The following is a 25540-nucleotide window of genomic DNA, read 5'->3' on the forward strand; positions in this document are numbered from 1 at the left end:
CTCATCATGCATATATAGCTACCACATACATATATACATTGAAAAAAAAATTACATATATACAACAAAAACATTAATACACATATGAACAAAAAAAATACATATATGAACAAAAACATGTTGTGAACAAAAAAAATTAATGTAATAAGTCTAATAAGAAATTAATCTAATAAAAAACATGCTCTGAACTTACATATAGCCACATACATACAAATATACATTATATATATATGAACAAAAAATTAATCTAATACAAAATAAAAACAGAGTCTGACCGGCGCGACGGCTCATAGCGGGGGCGTCTGGCGACGGCGACGGCCGGGGAGGCGAGGGCGCCGGCGCGCGGGGGCAGGCCGCGGGAAGGGGCTCGGGCGCGGGGCAGGGGCCGTCGCGGCGATGGCGTGGTCGGGGACAGGGGCGGCGCAGCGACGGAGTCGGAGGCAGGGCGGCGCGGCGACGGCGTCGGAGGCAGGGTGGCGCGGCGACGGCGTCGGAGGCAGGGGCGATGACGGCGACGGCGACGAGGAGCAGCGCTGGGGCGTCGGACACGAACTGACGGTGAAGTTGTGAAATTTCACAAGTTCAGCTTATATACAAAGAGCATTGGTACCGGTTGGTGGCACCAACCGGGACCAATGGCCTCTTTTCAGTAGCCCAAAGGGCGGGAAGCGGCGGCCTTTGGTCCCGGTTGGTGGCACCAACCGGGACTAAAGGGGGGCATTGGTCCCGGTTGGTGCCACCAACCGGGACCAAAGGCACCCTTTAGTCCCGGTTGGTGCCACCAACCGGGACGGAAAGCCTTGCACAGCGGCGTGGTGGTGGGAGTTTAGTCCCACCTCGCTAGCTGAGAGAGAGCCGCACCTGTTTATAAGGTGCGGTGCGCCTGAGCTGTCGAGCTCCTCTCCAAAGCAGGCTTACGGGCCTAACCTCTCTGTACATGCCTGTGGGCCTACTGGGCCTTCTGCGGGCCTGAATCCTGGCCCATGGATTGGTTTCTAGTCGTATTCAGGCCGTGGTGGCCCAGTAGTGGCATAATTTTTATTTTTTTGCCTTTTTTTGTTTTCTTTTTTGCTTTATTTATTTTGTTTTGTTTCTACATACAACAAAAAACTTATTTATTTTATTTTATTTTATTTTGTTTCTAAGTACTTATTTATTTTACTTTATGATAATTCTTTTTGCTATTAAAGTTTCTAACAAAAAAAGTTCTTTATGAAAATTCTTTTTGCTTTGAATGATTTTGAACAGAAAATACTTCGATAATTTTAGTTGCATCAATTTTATATAATTTTAGTTTCAATAATACTAGAGGTTGCTTATAATGTTTTGAACAGAAAATACTTTGATAATTCTAGTTTCATAAATTTTATTTATGTTATTAAAGTTTATTTTATTTTGTTTCTACTTATATATTTTATTAAAGTTTATATTATTTTGTTTCTAATTACTTATTTATTATATTTGTTATTTTTCGTGCACCATTTTTCATGCATTTACTGATTATTTTGAGCTATAAGACCCTAAAATTGAAAAGCATTTCAAATGAACTCTGGAAAGGTTGAAATTTGGCATGGTATCATCATTTCATCCACATAGCATGTGCAAGAAAGTTGAGAGGGTTACGGCAAAAACTGGATGCACTTCGTGTACAAAACGGACAATCTCTTTCGAAGTATCAGGATTTCATATGGAAACTCGTCTGTTACAAAGGGATTTCATTTTTTTAAACTTATTTGAACTCCTGACTTTTTGTGTGTTCAAAATGCACCATTCAAAGCCACAACATCAATTTTCAACCCTTTCTGACTTCATTTGTTATTTTTCATGCATTTATTGATTATTTTGAGCTATAAGACTTTGAAATTGAAAAGCATTTCAAATGACCTCTGAAAAGGTTGAAAGTTGGCATGGTATCATCATTTCATCCACATAGCATGTGCAAGAAAGTTGAGAGGGTTACGGCAAAAACTGGATACACTTCGTGTACAAAACGGACAATGGTATCATACTCGTCTGTTACAAAGTTGACATGGTATCATCATAATAGTTGCGGGAGAAAGTCTTCACTTTTTCTTCGCTTGTGTCATTTGCTTATTGCACCGTAACCATGGATAATCTTCATCGTTTATCAGGATGCTTGGGTCAGCCTTGACTTTGAAGGGAGGAATTTCATGAAACTTTTCATAATCTTCAGACATGTCTGTCTTGCCCTCGACTCCCACAATGTCCCTTTTTCCTGAAAGAACTATGTAGCGTTTTGGCTCATCGTATGATGTATTCGCTTCCTTATCTTTTCTTTTTCTCGGTCTGGTAGACATGTCCTTCACATAGATAACCTGTGCCACATCATTGGCTAGGACGAACGGTTCGTCAGTGTACCCAAGATTGTTTAGATCCACTGTTGTCATTCCGTATTGTGGGTCTACCTGTACCCCGCCTCCTGACAGATTGACCCATTTGCACTTAAACAAAGGGACCTTAAAATCATGTCCGTAGTCAAGTTCCCATATGTCCATTATGTAACCATAATATGTGTCCTTTCCCCTCTCGGTTGCTGCATCAAAGCGGACACCACTATTTTGGTTGGTGCTCTTTTGATCTTGGGCGATCATGTAAAATGTACTCCCATTTATCTCGTATCCTTTGTAAGTCAATACAGTCGAAGATGGTCCCCTGGACAATGAGTACAACTCATCACAAACAGTGGTGTCACCTCTGAGACGTGTTTCCAACCAACTGCTAAAAGTCCTGATGTGTTCACATGTAATCCAGTCGTCACACTGCTTCGGGTGTTTGGAGCGCAGACTGTTCTTGTGTTCATCGACATACGAGGTCACCAAGGTAGAGTTCTGTAGAACTGTGTAGTGTGCTTGAGACCAAGAATGCCCGTCCCTGCATATTATTGAGTCCGCTCCTAGCGTGCCTTTTCTAGTCAGTCTCCCCTCATACCGCGATTTAGGGAGACCTATCTTCTTAAGGCCAGGAATGAAGTCAACACAAAACCCAATGACATCCTCTGTTTGATGGCCCATGAAGATGCTTCCTTCTGGCCTAGCGCGGTTACGGACATATTTCTTTAGGACTCTCATGAACCTCTCAAAGGGGAACATATTTTGTAGAAATACGGGCCCCAGAATGACAATCTCGTCGACTAGATGAACTAGGACGTGCGTCATGATATTGAAGAGGGATGGTGGGAACACCAGCTCGAAACTGACAAGACATTGCGCCACATCACTCCTTAGCCTTGGTATGATTTCTGGATCAATCACCTTCTGAGAGATTGCATTGAGGAATGCACATAGCTTCACAATGGCTAATCGGACGTTTGTCGTTGCCGGGTTGCTTAGGGCCTTGGATGAGAACTGGCATCATAATGAACTTCCGCTTCATGCACATCCAAGGAGGAAGGTTATACATACATAGAGTCACGGGCCAGGTGCTGTGATTGCTGCTCTGCTCCCCGAAAGGATTAATGCCATCCGCGCTTAAACCAAACCATACGTTCCTTGGGTCAGCTGCAAACTCAGCCCAGTACTTTCTCTTGATTTTTCTCCAATGCGACCCGTCAGCGGGTGCTCTCAACTTCCCGTCTTTCTTACGGTCCTCACTGTGCCATCGCATCAACTTGGCATGCTCTTCGTTTCTGAACAGACGTTTCAACCGTGGTATTATAGGAGCATACCACATCACCTTCGCAGGAACCCTCTTCCTGGGGGGCTCGCCATCAACATCACCAGGGTCATCTCGTCTGATCTTATACCGTAATGCACCGCATACCGGGCATGCGTTCAGATCCTTGTACGCACCGCGGTAGAGGATGCAGTCATTAGGGCATGCATGTATCTTCTGTTGGGAATCGTAGCATAATTTAAAAAAAATTCCTACGCTCACCAAGATGCATCTATGGAGTGTACTAGCAACGAGGGGAAGGGTGTGCATCTACATACCCTTGTAGATCGCGAGCGGAAGCGTTCCAATGAACGTGGATGACGGAGTCGTACTCGCCGTGATCCAAATCACCGATGACCGAGTGCCGGACGGACGGCACCTCCGCGTTCAACACACGTACGGTGCAGCGACGTCTCCTCCTTCTTGATCCAGCAAGGGGGAAGGAGAGGTTGATGGAGATCCAGCAGCACGACGGCGTGGTGGTGGATGTGGCGGGTCTCCGGCAGGGCTTCGCCGAGCTTCTGCGAGAGAGAGAGAGAGGTGTTGCAGGGGAGGAGGGAGGCGCCCAAGGCTGTAGGTTGCTGCCCTCCCTCCCCCCCTTTATATAGGCCCCTGGGGGGGTGCGCCGGCCCTGGGAGATGGGATCTCCAAGGGGGGGGGCAAGGGGGGAAGGGGTTGCCTTGCCCCCCAAGGCAAGGGGGAAGCTCCCCCCTAGGGTTCCCAACCCTAGGCGCATGGGGGGAGGCCCAAGGGGGGCGCCCCAGCCCACTATGGGCTGGTTCCCTTCCACTTTCAGCCCACTGGGCCCTCCGGGATAGGTGGCCCCACCCGGTGGACCCCCGGGACCCTTCCGGTGGTCCCGGTACAATACCGGTAACCCCCGAAACTTTCCCGGTGGCCGAAACTAGACTTCCTATATATAATTCTTCACCTCCGGACCATTCCGGAACCTCTCATGACATCCGGGATCTCATCCGGTACTCCGAACAACTTTCGGGTTTCCGCATACATATATCTCTACAACCCTAGCGTCACCGGACCTTAAGTGTGTAGACCCTACGGGTTCGGGAGACATGCAGACATGACCGAGACGCCTCTCCGGTCAATAACCAACAGCGGGATCTGGATACCCATGTTGGCTCCCACATGTTCCACGATGATCTCATCGGATGAACCACGGTGTCGAGGATTCAATCAATCCGTATGCAATTCCCTTTGTCATTCGGTATGTTACTTGCCCGAGATTCGATCGTTGGTATCCCAATACCTTGTTCAATCTCGTTACCGGCAAGTCTCTTTACTCGACCGCAATGCATGATCCCGTGACTAACGCCTTAGTCACATTGAGCTCATTATGATGATGCATTACCGAGTGGGCCCAGAGATACCTCTCCGTCACACGGAGTGACAAATCCCAGTCTCGATCCGTGCCAACCCAACAGACACTTTCGGAGATACCCGTAATGCACCTTTATAGTCACCCAGTTACGTTGTGACGTTTGGCACACCCAAAGCACTCCTACGGTATCCGGGAGTTGCACGATCTCATGGTCTAAGGAAAAGATACTTGACATTGGAAAAGCTCTAGCAAACGAAACTACACGATCTTTTATGCTATGCTTAGGATTGGGTCTTGTCCATCACATCATTCTCCTAATGATGTGATCCCGTTATCAATGACATCCAATGTCCATAGTCAGGAAACCATGACTATCTGTTGATCAACGAGCTAGTCAACTAGAGGCTTACTAGGGACACGTTGTGGTCTATGTATTCACACATGTATTACGATTTCCGGACAATACAATTATAGCATGAATAATAGACAATTACCATGAACAAAGAAATATAATAATAACCATTTATTATTGCCTCTAGGGCATATTTCCAACAGTCTCCCACTTGCACTAGAGTCAATAATCTAGTTACAATGTGATGAATCGAACACCCATTCCGTCCTGGTGTTGATCATGTTTTGCCCTAGGGAGAGGTTTAGTCAACGGATCTGCTACATTCAGGTCCGTGTGTACTTTACAAATATCTATGTCTCCATTTTGAACACTTTCACGAATGGAGTTGAAGCGACGGTTGATATGCCTGGTCTTCCTGTGAAACCTGGGCTCCTTCGCAAGGGCAATAGCTCTAGTGTTGTCACAGAAGAGAGTCATTGGGCCCGACGCATTGGGAATCACCCCTAGGTCGGTAATGAACTCCTTCATCCAGACTGCTTCCTGTGCTGCCTCCGAGGCTGCCATGTACTCCGCTTCACATGTAGATCCCGCCACGACGCTTTGCTTGCAACTGTACCAGCTTACTGCTCCTCCATTCAAAATATACACGTATCCGGTCTGTGACTTCGAGTCATCCAGATCTGTGTCGAAGCTAGCGTCGACGTAACCCTTTACGACAAGCTCTTCGTCACCTCCATAAACGAGAAACATATCCTTAGTCCTCTTCAGGTACTTCAGGATATTCTTGACCGCTGTCCAGTGTTCCTTGCCGGGATTACTTTGGTACCTTCCTACCAAACTTACGGCAAGGTTTACATCAGGTCTGGTACACAGCATGGCATACATAATAGACCCTATGGCCGAGGCATAGGGGATGACACTCATCTCTTCTATATCTTCTGCCGTGGTCGGGCATTGAGCCGTGCTCAATTGCACACCTTGCAATACAGGCAAGAACCCCTTCTTGGACTGATCCATACTGAACTTCTTCAATATCTTGTCAAGGTATGTACTCTGTGAAAGACCAATGAGCCGTCTTGATCTATCTCTATAGATCTTGATGCCTAATATATAAGCAGCTTCTCCAAGGTCCTTCATTGAAAAACACTTATTCAAATAGGCCTTTATACTTTCCAAGAATTCTATATCATTTCCCATCAATAGTATGTCATCCACATATAATATGAGAAATGCTACAGAGCTCCCACTCACTTTCTTGTAGACACAGGCTTCTCCATAAGTCTGTGTAAACCCAAACGCTTTGATCATCTCATCAAAGCGAATGTTCCAACTCCGAGATGCTTGCACCAGCCCATAGATTGAGCGCTGGAGCTTGCATACTTTGTTAGCATTCTTAGGATCGACAAAACCTTCCGGCTGCATCATATACAACTCTTCCTTAAGGAAGCCATTAAGGAATGCCGTTTTGACGTCCATCTGCCATATCTCATAATCATAGTATGCGGCAATTGCTAACATGATTCGGACGGACTTAAGCTTCGGTACGGGTGAGAAAGTCTCATCGTAGTCAACCCCTTGAACTTGTCGATAACCCTTAGCGACAAGTCGAGCTTTGTAGATGGTCACATTACCATCCGCGTCCGTCTTCTTCTTAAAGATCCATTTGTTTTCTATGGCTCGCCGCTCATCGGGCAAGTCAGTCAAAGTCCATACTTTGTTTTCATACATGGATTCTATCTCGGATTTCATGGCTTCTAGCCATTTGTCGGAATCCGGGCCCGCCATCGCTTCTTCATAGTTCGAAGGTTCACCGTTGTCTAACAACATGATTTCCAGGACAGGGTTGCCGTACCACTCTGGTGCGGAACGTGTCCTTGTGGACCTACGAAGTTCAGTAGCAACTTGATCCGAAGCTTCATGATCATCATCATTAACTTCCTCCCCAGTCGGTGTAGGCACCACAGGAACATTTTCCCGCGCTGCGCTACTTTCCGGTTCGGAAGGGGTGACTATCACCTCATCAAGTTCCACTTTCCTCCCACTCAATTCTTTCGAGAGAAACTCCTTCTCCAGAAAGGACCCGTTCTTGGCAACGAAGATCTTGCCTTCGGATCTGAGGTAGAAGGTATACCCAATCGTTTCCTTAGGGTATCCTATGAAGATGCATTTTTCCGACTTGGGTTCGATCTTTTCAGGTTGAAGTTTCTTGACATAAGCATCGCATCCCCAAACTTTTAGAAATGACAGCTTAGGTTTCTTCCCAAACCATAATTCATACGGTGTCGTCTCAACGGATTTCGACGGAGCCCTATTTAAAGTGAATGCGGCAGTCTCTAAAGCATAACCCCAAAATGAGAGCGGTAAATCGGTAAGAGACATCATAGATCGCACCATATCCAATAGAGTGCGATTACGACGTTCGGACACACCATTTCTTTGAGGTGTTCCAGGCGGCGTGAGTTGTGAAACTATTCCACATTTCCTTAAGTGTGTACCAAATTCGTGACTTAAATATTCTCCACCACGATCTGATCGTAAGAATTTTATTCTCCTGTCACGTTGATTCTCAACTTCACTCTGAAATTCCTTGAACTTTTCAAAGGTTTCAGACTTGTGTTTCATCAGGTAGACATACCCATATCTACTTAAATCATCAGTGAGAGTGAGAACATAACGATATCCTCCGCGAGCCTCAACACTCATTGGACCACACACATCGGTATGTATGATTTCCAATAAGTTGGTTGCTCGCTCCATTGTTCCGGAGAACGGAGTCTTGGTCATCTTACCGATGAGGCATGGTTCGCACGTGTCAAATGATTCGTAATCAAGAGACTCCAAAAGTCCATCTGCATGGAGCTTCTTCATGCGCTTGACACCAATGTGACCAAGGCGGCAGTGCCACAAGTATGTGGGACTATCGTTATCAACTTTACATCTTTTGGTATTCACACTATGAACATGTGTAACATCACGTTCGAGATTCATCAAAAATAAACCATTGACCAGCGGGGCATGACCATAAAACATATCTCTCAAATAAATAGAACAACCATTATTCTCGGATTTAAATGAGTAGCCATCTCAAATTAAACGAGATCCAGATACAATGTTCATGCTCAAAGCTGGCACTAAATAACAATTATTGAGGTTTAAAACTAATCCCGTGGGTAGATGCAGAGGTAGCGTGCCGACGGCGATCACATCGACCTTGGAACCATTCCCGACGTGCATCGTCACCTCGTCCTTTGCCAGTCTCTGTTTATTCCGTAGTTCCTGCTTTGAGTTACAAATATGAGCAACCGCACCGGTATCAAATACCCAGGAGCTACTACGAGTACTGGTAAGGTACACATCAATTACTTGTATATCACATATACCTTGGGTGTTGCCGGCCTTCTTCTTGTCCGCTAAATATTTGGGGCAGTTCCGCTTCCAGTGACCACTTCCCTTGCAATAAAAGCACTCAGTCCCGGGCTTGGGTCCATTCTTTGACTTCTTCCCAGTAACTGGTTTACCGGGCGCGGCAACTCCCTTGCCGTCCTTCTTGAAGTTCTTCTTACCCTTGCCCTTCTTGAACTTGGTGGTTTTATTCACCATCAACACTTGATGTTCTTTTCTGATCTCCCCTTCTGCTGATTTCAGCATTGAATATACCTCGGGAATGGTCTTTTCCATCCCCTGCATATTGTAGTTCATCACAAAGCTCTTGTAGCTTGGTGGAAGCGACTGGAGGATTCTGTCAATGACCGCGTCATCCGGGAGATTAACTCCCAGCTGAGACAAGCGGTTGTGCAACCCAGACATTCTGAGTATGTGCTCACTAACAGAACTGTTCTCCTCCATTTTACAGCTGAAGAACTTGTCGGAGACATCATATCTCTCGACCCGGGCATGAGCTTGGAAAACTAGTTTCAGCTCCTCGAACATCTCATATGCTCCATGTTTCTCAAAACGCTTTTGGAGACCCGGTTCTAGGCTGTAAAGCATGCCGCACTGAACGAGGGAGTAATCATCAGCACGTGATTGCCAAGCGTTCATAACGTCTTGGTTCTGTGGGATTGGTGCATCACCTAGCGGTGCTTCTAAGACATAATCTTTCTTGGCTACTATGAGGATGAGCCTCAGGTTCCGGACCCAGTCCGTATAGTTGCTGCCATCATCTTTCAGCTTGGTTTTCTCTAGGAACGCGTTGAAATTGAGGACAACGTTGGCCATTTGATCTACAATACATAGTGTAAAGATTTTTAGACTAAGTTCATGATAATTAAGTTCATCTAATCAAATTATTTAATGAACTCCCACTCAGATAGACATCCCTCTCGTCATCTAAGTGAAACATGATCCGAGTTTAACTAGGCCGTGTCCGATCATCACGTGAGACGGACTAGTCAAGATCGGTGAACATCTCCATGTTGATCGTATCTTCTATACGACTCATGCTCGACCTTTCGGTCCTCCATGTTCCGAGGCCATGTCTGTACATGCTAGGCTCGTCAAGTCAACCTAAGTGTATTGCGTGTGTTCCGAGGCCATGTCTGTACATGCTAGGCTCGTCAACACCCGTTGTATTCGAACGTTAGAATCTATCACACCCGATCATCATGTGGTGCTTCGAAACAACGAACCTTCGCAACGGTGCACCGTTAGGGTGAACACTTTCTTGAAATTATTATAAGGGATCATCTTACTTACTACCGTCGTTCTAAGCAAATAAGATGCAAAAACATGATAAACATCACATGCAATCAAATAGTGACATGATATGGCCAATATCATCATGCTCCTTTGATCTCCATCTTCGGGGCACCATGATCATCTTCGTCACCGGCATGACACCATGATCTCCATCATCATGATCTCCATCATTGTGTCTTCATGAAGTCGTCACGCCAACGATTACTTCTACTTCTATGGCTAACCCGTTTAGCAACAAAGTAAAGTAATTTACATGGCGTTATTCAATGACACGCAGGTCATGCAAAATAATAAAGACAACTCCTATGGCTCCTGCCGGTTGTCATACTCATCGATATGCAAGTCGTGATTCCTATTACAAGAATATGATCAATCTCATACATCACATATATCATTCATCACATCTTCTGGCCATATCATATCACATAGCACTTGTTGCAAAAACAAGTTAGACGTCCTCTAATTGTTGTTGCAAGTTTTTACGTGGTTTGTAGGTTTCTAGAAAGAACGTTTCTTACCTACGTATGACCACAACGTGATTTGCCAATTTCTATTTACCCTTCATAAGGACCCTTTTCATCGAATCCGTTCCGACTAAAGTAGGAGAGACAGACACCCGCTAGCCACCTTATGCATCTAGTGCATGTCAGTCGGTGGAACCTGTCTCACGTAAGTGTACGTGTAAGGTCGGTCCGGGCCGCTTCATCCTACAATACCGCCGAAACAAGAAAAGACTAGTAGCGGCAAGAAGAATTGGCAAACTCAACGCCCACAACTGCTTTGTGTTCTACTCGTGCATAGTAACTACGCATAGGCCTGGCTCATGATGCCACTGTTGGGAATCGTAGCATAATTTAAAAAAAAATTCCTACGCTCACCAAGATGCATCTATGGAGTGTACTAGCAACGAGGGGAAGGGAGTGCATCTACATACCCTTGTAGATCGCGAGCGGAAGCGTTCCAATGAACGTGGATGACGGAGTCGTACTCGCCGTGATCCAAATCACCGATGACCGAGTGCCGAACGGACGACACCTCCGCGTTAAACACACGTACGGTGCAGAGACGTCTCCTCCTTCTTGATCCAGCAAGGGGGAAGGAGAGGTTGATGGAGATCCAGCAGCACGACGGCGTGGTGGTGGATGTAGCGGGTCTCCGGCAGGGCTTCGCCGAGCTTCTGCGAGAGAGAGAGAGGTGTTGCAGGGGAGGAGGGAGGCGCCCAAGGCTGTAGGTTGCTGCCCTCCCTCCCCCCTTTATATAGGCCCCTGGGGGGGTGCGCCGGCCCTGGGAGATGGGATCTCCAAGGGGGGGGGGGCGGCGGCCAAGGGGGGAAGGGGTTGCCTTGCCCCCCAAGGCAAGGGGGAAGCTCCCCCCTAGGGTTCCCAACCCTAGGCGCATGGGGGCAGGCCCAAGGGGGGCGCCCCAGCCCACTATGGGCTGGTTCCCTTCCACTTTCAGCCCACGGGGCGTTCCGGGATAGGTGGCCCCACCCGGTGGACCCCCGGGACCCTTCCGGTGGTCCCGGTACAATACCGGTAACCCCCGAAACTTTCCCGGTGGCCGAAACTAGACTTCCTATATATAATTCTTCACCTCCGGACCATTCCGGAACCTCTCATGACATCCGGGATCTCATCCGGGACTCCGAACAACTTTCGGGTTTCCGCATACATATATCTCTACAACCCTAGCGTCACCGGACCTTAAGTGTGTAGACCCTACGGGTTCGGGAGACATGCAGACATGACCGAGACGCCTCTCCGGTCAATAACCAACAGCGGGATCTGGATACCCATATTGGCTCCCACATGTTCCACGATGATCTCATCAGATGAACCACGGTGTCGAGGATTCAATCAATCCGTATGCAATTCCCTTTGTCATTCGGTATGTTACTTGCCCGAGATTCGATCGTTGGTATCCCAATACCTTGTTCAATCTCGTTACCGGCAAGTCTCTTTACTCGTACCGCAATGCATGATCCCGTGACTAACGCCTTAGTCACATTGAGCTCATTATGATGATGCATTACCGAGTGGGCCCAGAGATACCTCTCCGTCACACGGAGTGACAAATCCCAGTCTCGATCCGTGCCAACCCAACAGACATTTTCGGAGATACCCGTAATGCACCTTTATAGTCACCCAGTTACATTGTGACGTTTGGCACACCCAAAGCACTCCTACGGTATCCGGGAGTTGCACGATCTCATGGTCTAAGGAAAAGATACTTGACATTGGAAAAGCTCTAGCAAACGAAACTACACGATCTTTTATACTATGCTTAGGATTGGGTCTTGTCCATCACATCATTCTCCTAATGATGTGATCCCGTTATCAATGACATCCAATGTCCATAGTCAGGAAACCATGACTATCTGTTGATCAACGAGCTAGTCAACTAGAGGCTTACTAGGGACACGTTGTGGTCTATGTATTCACACATGTATTACGATTTCCGGACAATACAATTATAGCATGAATAATAGACAATTACCATGAACAAAGAAATATAATAATAACCATTTATTATTGCCTCTAGGGCATATTTCCAACATCTTCTGCACCTCCAATCCTAGAGGGCATACGACCTTCTTTGCTGCGTATGTACTGTCGGGCAATTCGTTATCCTTTGGAAGCTTCTTCTTCAATATTTTCAATAGCTTCTCAAATCCTTTGTCAGGCAAAGCATTCTCTGGCTTCCACTGCAGCAATTCCAGTACGGTACCGAGCTTTGTGTTGCCATCTTCGCAATTGGGGTACAACCCTTTTTTGTGATCCTCTAACATGCAATCGAACTTCAGCTTCTCCTTTTGACTTTCGCATTGCGTCCTTGCATCGACAATGACCCGGCGGAGATCATCATCATCGGGCACTGGTTCCTCTTGATCTTCAGCAGCTTCCCCCGTTGCAGCATCATTGGGCACATCGTCTGGTTCCTCTTGATCTTCAGCAGCTTCCCCCGTTGCAGCATCACCGTATTCAGGGGGCACATAGTTGTCATCGTCCTCTTCTTCTTCGCCGTCTTCCATCATAACCCCTATTTCTCCGTGCCTCGTCCAAACATTATAGTGTGGCATGAAACCCTTGTAAAGCAGGTGGGTGTGAAGGATTTTCCGGTCAGAGTAAGACTTCGTATTCCCACATGTAGGGCATGGACAACACATAAAACCATTCTGCTTGTTTGCCTCAGCCACTTCGAGAAAATCATGCACGCCCTTAATGTACTCGGAGGTGTGTCTGTCACCGTACATCCATTGCCGGTTCATCTGCATGCATTATATATAATTAAGTATGTCAAAAACCATTACAGAACATCATGAATAGATAATTAAGTGACCAAATTAATAGAAGTTCATCATCACATTAAAACCAAAGTACATACATAGTTCTCATCTAACAACATATAGCTCCCCAGAGCATCTAATTAATCAAACCATACATTGAAACTATGTAAAACATTTCAATGCGAAAACAAATGCGATCATAATCGCAACCAAGGTAACAATTGCTCCAACGGCATAATGATACCAAGCCTCGGTATGAATGGCATATTTTCTAATATTTCTAATCTTCAAGCGCATTGCATCCATCTTGATCTTGTGATCATCGACGACATCCGCAACATGCAACTCCAATATCATCTTCTCCTCCTCAATTTTTTATTTTTTCCTTCAAGAAATTGTTTTCTTCTTCAACTAAATTTAACCTCTCGACAATAGGGTCGGTTGGAATTTCCGGTTCACATACCTCCTAGATAAATAAAATCGATGTCACGTTGGTCGGCATAATTTTCATAAACAATAAATGAACCAATAGTTATAAAGATAATATATACCACATCCGAATCATAGACAGGACGAGAGCCGACGGGGGCGGATACCAAAACCATCGCACTATATAATAACAAGCAATACAATAGTAAGAAAATTAGACAAGTATCTATCTAAAGTAAGAATTTTTTTCTTTCAGAAAGAAGATAAGAACAAGAGGCTCACCACGGTGGTGCCGGCGACGAGATCGGCGCGGGCGATCGTCGGCGGTGAAGACAGGAATGGGACGTGACGGGACGCTAAACCTAGACAAATCTCGAGGAAAATGGAGCTTTGAGGTCGAGCTTTGAGAGGGGAAAGCTTAACTACTGTGGCTCGGGCATTTCATCGAACACCTCATGTGCATAGGAGGTGAGCTAGAGCACCACAAAGCCCTCCCCTCGCCGGCCAGAGAAAAACAGAGCACTGGAGTGCTCTGCTCGCGGGCGAGGGGTATATATAGGCACCTCATTGGTCCCGGTTCGTGGCATGAACCGGGACTAAAGGGCAGCCTGTGGTCTCGGTTCAAGCCACCAACCGGGACCAATGATGGTGGGCCAGGAGCGAGGCCCATTGGTCCCGGTTCGTCCCACCAACCGGGACCAAAGGGGCCAGACGAACCGGGACCAATGCCCCCACGAGGCCCGGCAGGCCCCCGGCCTCACGAACTGGGACCAGTGCCCCCATTGATCCCGATTCTGGACTGAACCGGGACTAATGGACTGACCCGGCCTGAACCAAAGCCCTCTTTTCTACTAGTGGAGAGAGAGAGAGAGACGGAGGGAGGGAGGGAGGGGGAGAGGAGAGGAGAGAAGAGGAAGACGATTGATGAAAATTGATGGAAGAAACAATTTCTATCAAGCAAAAAGAGCTCATCTCTAAGGTGGTGACTGTCATATCCACTACCTTATCCCTTGTTGTCCAAATCCTATTTTTTATGTAGATGTTAGCAAAAGATTGATGATGTAAGACCATTGTGATATCCACAAAGGAACTTGTGTGCCCTACAATTGATAATAATGCTAGGAGATTTGGTTAGCTACTTTCCATTTTTCTTTACCATGATTTGGGGGTTAATTTTCTGTCACTTTTTTTGTTGTTGATGCTGCTTCATTTCAAGGGGAAAATTCACTTGATAGTACATAAGTGATATCAAAATTACCATTTCGTTTTGTTTTACTTTTCCTGCCACAAAGTATGTGCTAATTCCCAACAAAGTAGTATCATATTAGGATGCTAGATATTCATTAGGGTTAGACCCACATAGGCTTTATGGAAGAATGTATCATGATGCATCACAATAAAGAGATTCTTCAAATGTTACAAACAAGATGTATGGATGCAAAAAGGCTCACACATACTACAGTACTGATGTCATCTTAAGAAAATAATTTATTGTGTGTCCTCTTCACACACAGAAAGAAGATGTTAAATGTGCATTAGCCGCACTTGGAGCAGTCATGTACTAGCAACTTTACACACACACGCACACGCATGGCACATGTGAACTCCGATTGGATATGGCACCTAGTAAACTCATGCCACTAGAACCACACACACAATGTACATGTCATACACCTTTTAACCCTTTCTCAACTGGCATGTGAACCAACATCTGAATATACAGGCGTGAGAGGCCGTGTGCTCTTGATTTTTATTTTACTTTTGGAAAACTGCCAACTTGTTCTTCCCCATTTTTTTTCTCGTTGGGTGTTTCATTCCATACTCAAAAGTGCACAAGAGGAATGGATGTAAAGACAAGATAAACATGTTGAAATTAAAGTACTAAACGCAAGGTAGACCACTAACAAATATCATGAGCACCCATGATGAGAACTTCGCCAAAGGAACCACTCAAACCTTGCTTCTCTTAGTTGTTTTGAACCATGGCATGTTGATAAAAATAGCATATGCATGTTCATGTATATGTGAACATGCCTATACCAAGCAAATGTACTCAAAACGTGAACTCATAGTATGACATGGGCATGCCTAACTGTACCTACTAAGTCTTGGCCCCACTAAATACTTGAGCTTGGTCTCCTCATCAAGACAAGCAGATAACCACCTACCACCTTATCTTTGCACTCATTTGTTACCCTTGTTGACATGCGTCGCCTTAGAACCCCTCGACCATGGCATGGTTCAACTGCTCTAATGATGCTAACTTACACATGCATAACTCATTTCCTCACCTATCTCCCTTGGAAAAAAATTGAGTTGATTTTCCGTTGTGACACCTTTGGCAGCACCACTCCCATCAATGGTACTCTACCACCTTGCAAATAACAACTTCCCATTGCTTCTCCTTTTGCGCCACCAAATAGTAGAGTCACCTTCCCAGAGTAAGCATAACTTCAAATATTTGACCTTGCTCTAATAGTAAGTGTTGGCTCTAACACCAAGGATCGATCATATAAAAATAACATGAATACAAACGGTCAACATGTTTGCCAAAGGCACATCTCAGCCTTGATTTTTATTCTTTATTTCTTTTAATATGCAACCTCTTGGTACACATGTCATATGATGTTGATGGTGGTGTGTACGCATTTGGAGTAGGCAGCCAGGGATGTTTCACCACACATGGGTGGTGGGATAGTCTACGAATAGGCACGTACTCCACCCCTCACCTTAGGCATGGTTTCGGTCGACTATGATTTTGTTGTTGTTCGTGTTTTTTAGTTATAATGTGTGTGAGTTGGTGTTGGTTGTGTGATCCTTGTCATGTAGAGGCATGGCGTATATTCATTATGATATATATCCCCTTGATGTTATGAGTTAACAAAAGTGTCTTTTTATCGGGAAAATAACATATGTACTCGATCTTTAAGTGTGACCTTTAAGTGTGACATAGATAAGCCTAACATAACTTACTCATACTCAAAGGCACACATATGGGAACTTGCCAATGTTTGATCTAACACTATCACAACTTGGACATGACGAATGAAAACCTAAAATTCCTATCTAAACTCATAGTACAAGGTCATTTCTAACAAAAACTTTGCACGCTTGTTGCTTCCATATATGGATGATACATTGGCTTGCATGTATAGTTAGAAAATTTAACCATGTGCATTGTGTGGATGCACACTCCCTCTATCGAGATTTATAAGCCCTGCGTGTATCCCTAGATTGTCAATTTGGTTTATGAAATATGAGTTATATATCACAAAAGGTGTATCATTAAATTTGTAGTCGAAAGAAATTTCTAATGGTATGTCTTATGTGATATATAACTCATATTTCGCTGATCAAATTGATGATGTAGAGATACATGTGAGCCTTATGAACCAGAAGGGAGGGGGTACTATTTTTTTTAATTTTGTGAAAAAGTTTGACATGATTTGCCAGATTTTGTTGGATATCTAGCTGTTGTAACTTGTAAGATACACCAATTGTAATGATGCACAATATGTATTTTAAAGAAGGTATTTGATTGGAAAAATATTGTTGGAAACAATAAATTTGACTCGAACACAATATGTGATGGTTGCTATGGGAAGCCGAGCCCTCTGGTCATTAGGGATGCAAATTTGGAACCTTGAGGTTACCCTTCAACCCTCCATAATTCAACTAAATGAACTAACTTTCAGAATTTATATTAATTATTTTTGAAATTTTAGTTCATTTAATTGAACTAAGGAGGGTCGGAGGGTACCCTAAAGGTTGGGAATTTGCATGCCTACTGGTCATCAATCTGCCTTGCAGCCCGGAGCTGTTCGACATAGTGATTTTCAGGGTTGGTCGGTCAGTGTACTCACCTGATTTAGCAACATTGTTTTGTAGTTCAGAATCTACCGTGGCATGTGGCTGTAATGCCTTTTGCATTTCCTAATTAGGAATTGTTGATAATGTTGTTTTTCATGCTTTTTGCCTTTTTTTTGCTTGTTCGTCTTTGTTCTAGTCTGAGTGAAAAATGTTGTATTTCTCTATACTAACGTGAAGAAACTGTAGAGTATCATTCGTCGGCTCGAATTTTGCTGGCTTAGTATAAGTGATGTCATATTTTTAGAGTTGTGGACATACCTGAAGAAAGTTGTGGATCATCTAAAACTGGTGCTATTATAAGAAAGTTCATTTATTTTAGAAAATATTCATGACTTCAAAAAAAGTCTCAAAATTCAAAGAAAATCATGATTTTAAAAATATCCATAAATTTAGAAAATAATCGCAAATCTTGAAAATGTTCATCGATTTTAAAAAGGTATTAACATTTTAGAAAAAATCACAATTTATAAAATACTCATGATCATTTTACAAAAATAAGAGACTTAAAAATTCTCATGAATTTTAAAATTTAAAATAAAAGTAGAAAATAAAAAATTCTAAACAAAAGCGGGCCGGCATGAAAGTTCAAAACGAAAACGGGGGATGCACCGGCCCAGTCTAGGCATGGCCCTGTCGCGTTCACCCGAAACAACGTCCGCTCAGCCCTACCCAGTCGACCCGCATAGCTTTCACGCAGGACCCGACCACAAGCATCTAACCTGGAGACCCCTAAAAAAAGCATCTAGCATGGATTGCAAGTTTGCAACTGCTAAAATCTACCCTGGATTGCCTAAAAAAAACATCTAGCCTAGAATAGTGTCTCAAAAAAAAAAACGCAGGACCCGACCACACACACACAAATAATACTGCACGTAGCAGGATGGATATACTACGGATTATGGAAGATGCAGTTCATGAGCGTCGTCGTCACCGTGGGCCGTTGTCGTCTTCGCCGTCGTCCTGGTGCTGGTGGTGTTGTCCTATACTATTCGGAAGAAAGGTCCCGATTCGCCCTGTGTTCACATGGCATCCTTCCTTCCTCGCAAGTTGCGACTTGGATAGATATACATGATTTAATGCGCGTCGTGTTTTTCCCGGAACGTCGTCCACTCCCTCTGGTGGCTAAATTTCATGTTTTGACCCTTTTACGATAGTTTAGCCGGATTTGACCCTGGTCCGAATTTTTTTAGAATCTGATCCTTTTTCTATCGCCATCGTGTCTGATGGTAGGATATAACTACCTACCGCCATGAGCCTTGACGGTAGGACTTAACTGCGCCATCACGTTCATTTAAGGTGGAAATAACCTACCCAGAGTTTTTGGTAGTAGGTTGTGCAACCCTACCGTCAAAGAGTCTGGCGGTAGGCATCGCATCGTAATAGCCTATTGCGCTGGTCATGCATGTCACTAGTGGGACTAGCATGTGGCAGAAAAGTGCACGCCAAATTAACTAGTACTCCTAGTAGGCTCACTGTTACATGCATGTAGCAAGGACTAGCGTGTGGCAGAAAAGTGGGAGTAGTATGTAGGCTATTACTAGGCTCCAAGTTAAGTGTGAGCACGGGCTAGTAGTAGCTCCTAGTAGAGAGATGCATTGATGCATGCGCGTATGTTGCGGAGATAAAAGACAAGCGAGCTCACTGTTACCTGCATGCATGCCTGCTCCTGATGGATGGCCCAAAGTTTAAACGAGTGACTGCAGGATTTATGCATGTGCACGTGCAGAGCCTACTGTCGTGCTCTTTGGCGGTAGGTTTGCACAGCCTACCGCCAAAGACTCTGACGGTAGGGTATTTTTAATGTTAAACAGATGTGACGGCGCAATTAAGTCTTATCGCCGGGACCTCAGCGGTAGGCTGTTATACCTTACCGCTGTCAATTCCGACGTTAGGAAAAGGGTCAGATCTTAAAAAAAAAATCGAACCAGGGTCAGATCCGGCTAAACTTTCACAAAATGGTCAAAACACAAAATTTTGCCCCCTCTGGTCAAGACTCGGGACGGATCATTGTTTCTACCGGGGCAGGTTTGTCTGCCTCATGTTGGGCAGTGCCAACGTTGCCCGGGATCGTACGCGAGAACGTATGCGTGTGCGCACGCGTATATTACCTTGACAGTTGATGAATAGATCGGAAGTTATTCTCGTAAAAAAAAAGAACGTCAGTTTTTAGTCATGATAAATCAAACGTTTCTTCATGCCAAGTTGTATTCATCGAGGATGACAAATTTGGTTGGCGGGCATGACAAATCCGTCTCAGTTCATTTTTGCCAAAAAAAATGTCATACCCGCAGACTAAAATTGTCATTTTTGCACCAATATAAATTATCATGAAAAATGTTTAATTTGCCATGTCCAAAAATCTGGCGCCAGATTTTCAGACTTTCGTTTGTGTTGGTTTCGATGTTGATGTGCATCTGCGCGTCTGATGAAGTATGATGCTTCATGTTCCCAAAAAACCAATTCATGAAATTCTAACTTATGATTGCCGAACTATGCTATGTCGACGTCTTACAAAAAAATATTCCAAAAGTAAATCATAATCATTGAAACCAAAACCAAATAAGGCAAATTAAACCAGGTCATACTTACTAATGTGTTGGATGCAACAAAACAAAACCACTACACTTGTCACAAGGATGGCATATCTCCTATCGAGCAGCGTCTGCTATTCTTTTCATGAACCGTTTTCCTCCTTCCCAAGAAGAGGCTCCCAGGTGACTAGGGTTTCCCCTCCTCTAGTCGGCACTGCCACCGGTCCGCCCCGCCTCCGATTGCCTTTGGTCCGTGGAGGTGCGGAGAACCATAGGCTCTAGCCGTCAAGAGCGACCCCTCTCTCATTCTTGTTTGGTTCAACGTCTTGGTTGCGGCTATGTGGCGGCGGCGATCTCCCCTAGTAGGGATAATGTCTCCCACGTTCGATCCTTGCCCTGATGGTGCGTATAGCATTGCCGGAGGGCCTGTGGTGGAGTGTCTCCGTCAGATCTCACTTGATTCGATCGGTGCTGGTCCTCGATGTACCAGTTTGGATCCAGTATTTGGTCATGTGTCTACAAGTTTGATCTTACGATCTACGCTTCTCTTCATTGGCGACGAATGTTGTTCTAGTGTGTTTGTCCTATGGGGGGCTTACCACAACGACTTCCTATATAATACAACAATGTTTGACCGGCTCTGGCGAGTGAGGGCGATGACTGCGGCGCGCCTTTTAAGTCATCGCTAGGTGCCACATGGACCTAGCGGTAATTTTTGTTATTTCTGTTGTTCTCTGCAGTGCCATGACAGATGATGGATAGATTGAAAGTTTCTCCTGAATAAATTTTGTAATACAACCAAACGGATCCCAAGATGTGTGAAAGAAAAGGAGGATCAACCAAACGCGATTGTCATAATTCACATATGTGTTGCCGTTCACACAAAATATCCTAACCGAGAAACAATGCCCTATAAAAATTTGGGCGGTTAGAAAACAGATGTGCATCATTGCCATTTGGCATTTAACACTGACTGAATATTAGATGTACGGATGTATTCCGGGGAGAGAAAACCAAAGAGCATTGGTTGAGTGGTTATTAGTGAGGCGTCTATACATCCGCGGGTAAGCATAGCAATATGGCTTACCCGTGCTTGTTCACTGTACACACGCCCTCCAACCTTGCCCGTTGCAATAATTTATTACGGTACGTTCCAACCAACTTAACCGGAGACGCCCCTTCCGTCCATCTCGGCTCCCCTCTGGGCTGAGCTCAGTCCTCACTCCACGTCCGCGTCTCCTGCTGACTCCGCCTCCTTGCCCGGTTCCACGGATCACCGTCACCCTCCTCGCATGGCTTCTCCAAGGTACGCACGCGCGGTCGATCAGCAGATCTCTCTCTCCCTCTCTGTCTCCCCTAGGATTTTCCTCGTGTCTCTGAGATTTCTCAGGAACCAGAGGAGCTGAATGTTTCTGATATTCGGTGGCCATCGCGGTGAGCGGGAGCAGGAGCAGCAGGCACGCGCTCAAGTGGGCCCTCGACAAGTTCGTGCCCGGCGGGAGGGTCCTCTTCCGGATCCTGATCTTGACAGCGGCAGCATCTATGAACAAATTTTATGGTTACAGTGTCACAAGGTCACACCTGCAGAGTGCAGAGTTTTCTCCTTGAGCGTACTGCATTATCGTTAGGTTGATGAATATGAGCTTTTCTTGTACCAAGTGAGGGCAATTTGTGATTAAGGGTTATTCATAAGGGTGTACCGGCTGTTCTTTAGTCGTTGCAATTATTCAGAACACTGACCTGCTCTGCTCTTCATCCTCTGATGACAGTGGGCAATACATCCCGGTCTCGCAAGTGCGCGACGACGTAACATCGGCATAAAGTGTGTAATAATATGCAAGGTTTTTAACCGTTTCTTGTTGAAACCTTGCTGTTAGTTACACGACAACTTGGGCATCCAGCGTGTCGAGCACGAAATCAAGCTTCGAGAGATTGACCTGACAGAAGAAATGGTGAGGAGATTGCTAAGGCGAATGGAGAGAGAAGAAGAGGAGGTGGCCGAAAGAGAAGCTCAACCTATACAAAGCTCTTCTGGACAGAAAGCAACAGAGGGTGATGGTGATCACCAAAATGCTGGAGAGATCAACACAGGACTGAAAAATGCCGGACGATGTTTAACCGAGTACAATAGGTACTCTTGGGAGCATATCCAAGCGGCGACTTCATCGTTTTCAAGTGATCTTGTGATTGGTAAGGGGACATATGGAACAGTCTACAAGGCTAAGTTTCAGCATACAGTTGCAGCAGTGAAAGTCTTGAACTCCCTGGAAGGTTTTGGAACTTAGCAGTTACAGCAGGAGGTACTGTATTTACTTGGAAACACAAATATGTTCTTCATTATCTGCTCATTACACCCAGAGGTTATTTTTTGGCAAACAAAATTGAGAAATTTTAAGACACTACTGAGTTAATATTAGCCGTTAATTTTTGATGATCCAATGACTCGTGCCTACTATTAATAGGTGAAAGCCTATAAATGACTATATGGGGCTAAAAATATGAAATTTGCAGGCTGTTGAAATGAGAAGGTATATCATATATTGCCATTAAAGCACAATGGTAAATAAATAAAGATATAATTTTAACTAATGCTATCTAGGTTTCTATTTGGCTAGACTACACATCAAAGCTATGGTTCTTATTTTCATTTTGACTTCAAATCTTGACTAAAATATTCATCCGTGACCTTGGACGGTGAGATCAAATATTTATCTTACATCTTAGATGGTAAGCAGAGCATCTTAAGACTGCTGAACAAAATTAACTCCAACAGAAAGTGTAAATAAAAATCCAAAGAGGGATGCAAGGATTCATCAAATAAGTTTGGCTAATATCAGACACCTATGACTATTTTTTTTTTCAAAAATCAAACAGCACTCAATTCAGTATTTACAAATGGACTGTGACTAGAACATTTTAAGGAATTCATTAAATGAATTTGGCAAAAACAATGGTTTTTAATCAAAATCAAAGAGAATTCCAGTTCAGCTTTTAGAAATGGACTGTCACTGCAACATGTATCTTTATTCTGAACTTTGCGTTTTGCAAGTGCTCATCTCATCTTAAATCTTTGCTGCATGCAGCTGGAGGTTCTGGGCAAGATCCGGCACCCTCACCTGCTGCTGCTGCTGGGCGCCTGCCCGGAGCGCGGCTGCGTGGTGTACGAGTACATGGAGAACGGCAGCCTGGACGATGCTCTCCACCACCGCCGGAATGGCATGCCGCCGCTCGCCTGGTACGACCGCGTCCGGGTCGCCTGGGAGGTGGCCACCGCCGTCGCCTTCCTCCACAGCGCCAGGCCGGACCCCATCATCCACCGCGACCTCAAGCCGGCCAACATCCTGCTCGACCGGAACCTCTCCAGCAAGGTCGGCGACGTCGGCCTCTCGACGGCGCTCCTCCACCACTCGGGAGCCGGAGGAGGAGGAGGCCAGCAGCAGTCCACGATGGTGAGGAACACGACGCCCGTGGGCACATTCTGCTACATCGACCCGGAGTACCAGCGGACGGGCGCCGTGTCGGCCAAGTCAGACGTGTACGCGCTCGGCGTGGTAGTGCTGCAGCTGCTCACGGGGAGGACGTCGCCGCTCGGGCTCGCCCACGCCGTGGAGACCGCGCTGGAGGAAGACGGCGGTGACTCCTTCACGGAGATGCTGGACGCAACCGCCGGAGGAGGCGCGGGAGCTGGCCGCACTTGCGCTGCGGTGCGCAGAGATGCGGCGCAGGGACCGGCCCGGGCTGCGCGAGCACATCCTCCCGGCGCTGGAGCGGATCAAGGACGTCGCTGCCAGAGCCGCCAGGGAGACGAAGGCCCTTCTCCTCCGGACAGCATCATCGTCAGCAGCGCCGGGCCACTTCCTCTGCCCCATTCTTCAGGAAATCATGGAGGACCCATGCGTCGCCGCCGATGGGTACACCTACGACCGGAAGGCGATCGAGACATGGGTGAGCATGAAGGACAAGTCGCCGATGACCAACCTCCGGCTGCCGAGCAAGAGCCTCATCCCCAACCACTCGCTCCGGTCGGCCATCATGGACTGGAGCTCCAAGAACAGATGATGATGCACACAATGTTAGATAGACCTTGTGCAGAAATAGTCTCGGGAAATATAGCTGTTGTGTTGTGTTGTGTAGGTATACCGAAATGTGCATCTGATTCCTCAGAAAAATATGAAATGTGAATAAACAAAAAATCACTCTTATCATTTACTTTTCTTTACATTAAAATAAAAAAAATCCAGTAGGAAAACCTACTATTCTCCTAAAAATCCATTTATTTTCCTGAGGTGTACCGTTTGCAGACTTGTTGAGAATTACTATAAGATGTTTCAGCTATATATATCGAGATGTGCATGTGATTCCTCACCATTTAGCTGCCAGCTGTCTGTACATATTGTGCAGAAAAAGAAGAGGCCGTACTGGCCATGTGGAATAACACCAGGTCCATTCATATATACAACTAGAATTCTTTTTGGGAAAATGCAAAAGAGTTTGCGTTTCATTTCATCCCATTGTTAGAGTCCAGACCAAAATGAAGCCTTCCCGTGCGTTTGGATTCTGGGCCGTTGGATTGCGTTTCCAAAACGATCCTGGCCGTCGGATGTTCAGGTGGAGCGATCTGGGCCGTCGGATATTGAGATGAGCGAACTGGGCCATCGGATCGAAGCCGAACACTGCTTAGCCATGCCACCGCATGTAATTTTGGTTGCCCACCAAGGGTATTTCCGTCATTTCATATGTTAGCGTATAAGTGCAGCAAGTCACCTCCCGCACACGCGCACCCCGCTCCATCCTCGCCTCGCAACTCCCCTCCCGTAACCCTAGCTCCCCCTCTCCTCTGCGCCGCCACCACCACCCCCTTCTCTCCGTCACGCCCCTCCCTTCCCCTCATGCCCCAGCCGTCGCCGCCGCTCCCCGCGCCCCCTGCACCACCGTCGCCACGCCATCGCACCCTGCACCTCCCGTCCACCCCCCCCCCCCCCCCCCCCCCCCCCCCCCCCCGAGCGCCACGGCCAGAGCCCGGAGAATCCTCGCCGCGCCACCGCTCGCCGTCCCGCTCCCAGGAGGCTCCCGTGGCCCGCCTGCCCGGCGCCCCGGCGGCAGTCCTGCCCACCGGCGTGCAGGAGGCAGCAGGGGGAGGGCGGAGGGGCTCACCGGCTCACCGTCAAGCCACAGTGGCGGATCTGTCCTCAAGCCACAGCCGCGGACGCCGAGGTCGTTGACGCCGGGCAGGGGAGGTCACGGGGCACGTCTCGGCCTTGTTCCCGACGCCGACAACCTCAATCTCCAACCCTAAGGTGAATGCCCTTCCAGACTCCCAATATGAAATTCAGTCGTTGACCTGCACATTTGTAGCTCCTGTTT

At 46.1% G+C, this 25540-nt stretch overlaps 1 pseudogene; it reads left to right on the top strand.

Annotated features, from left to right (window-relative positions):
* Positions 1-21395: 21395 nt before the first annotated feature.
* Positions 21396-24356, top strand: LOC123169529 (U-box domain-containing protein 52-like; annotated as a pseudogene).
* The last annotated feature ends 1184 nt before the right edge of the window (positions 24357-25540 follow it).

Source organism: Triticum aestivum, chromosome 7D (genome assembly GCF_018294505.1).
Source record: "Triticum aestivum cultivar Chinese Spring chromosome 7D, IWGSC CS RefSeq v2.1, whole genome shotgun sequence".
Taxonomy (NCBI): Eukaryota; Viridiplantae; Streptophyta; class Magnoliopsida; order Poales; family Poaceae; genus Triticum; species Triticum aestivum.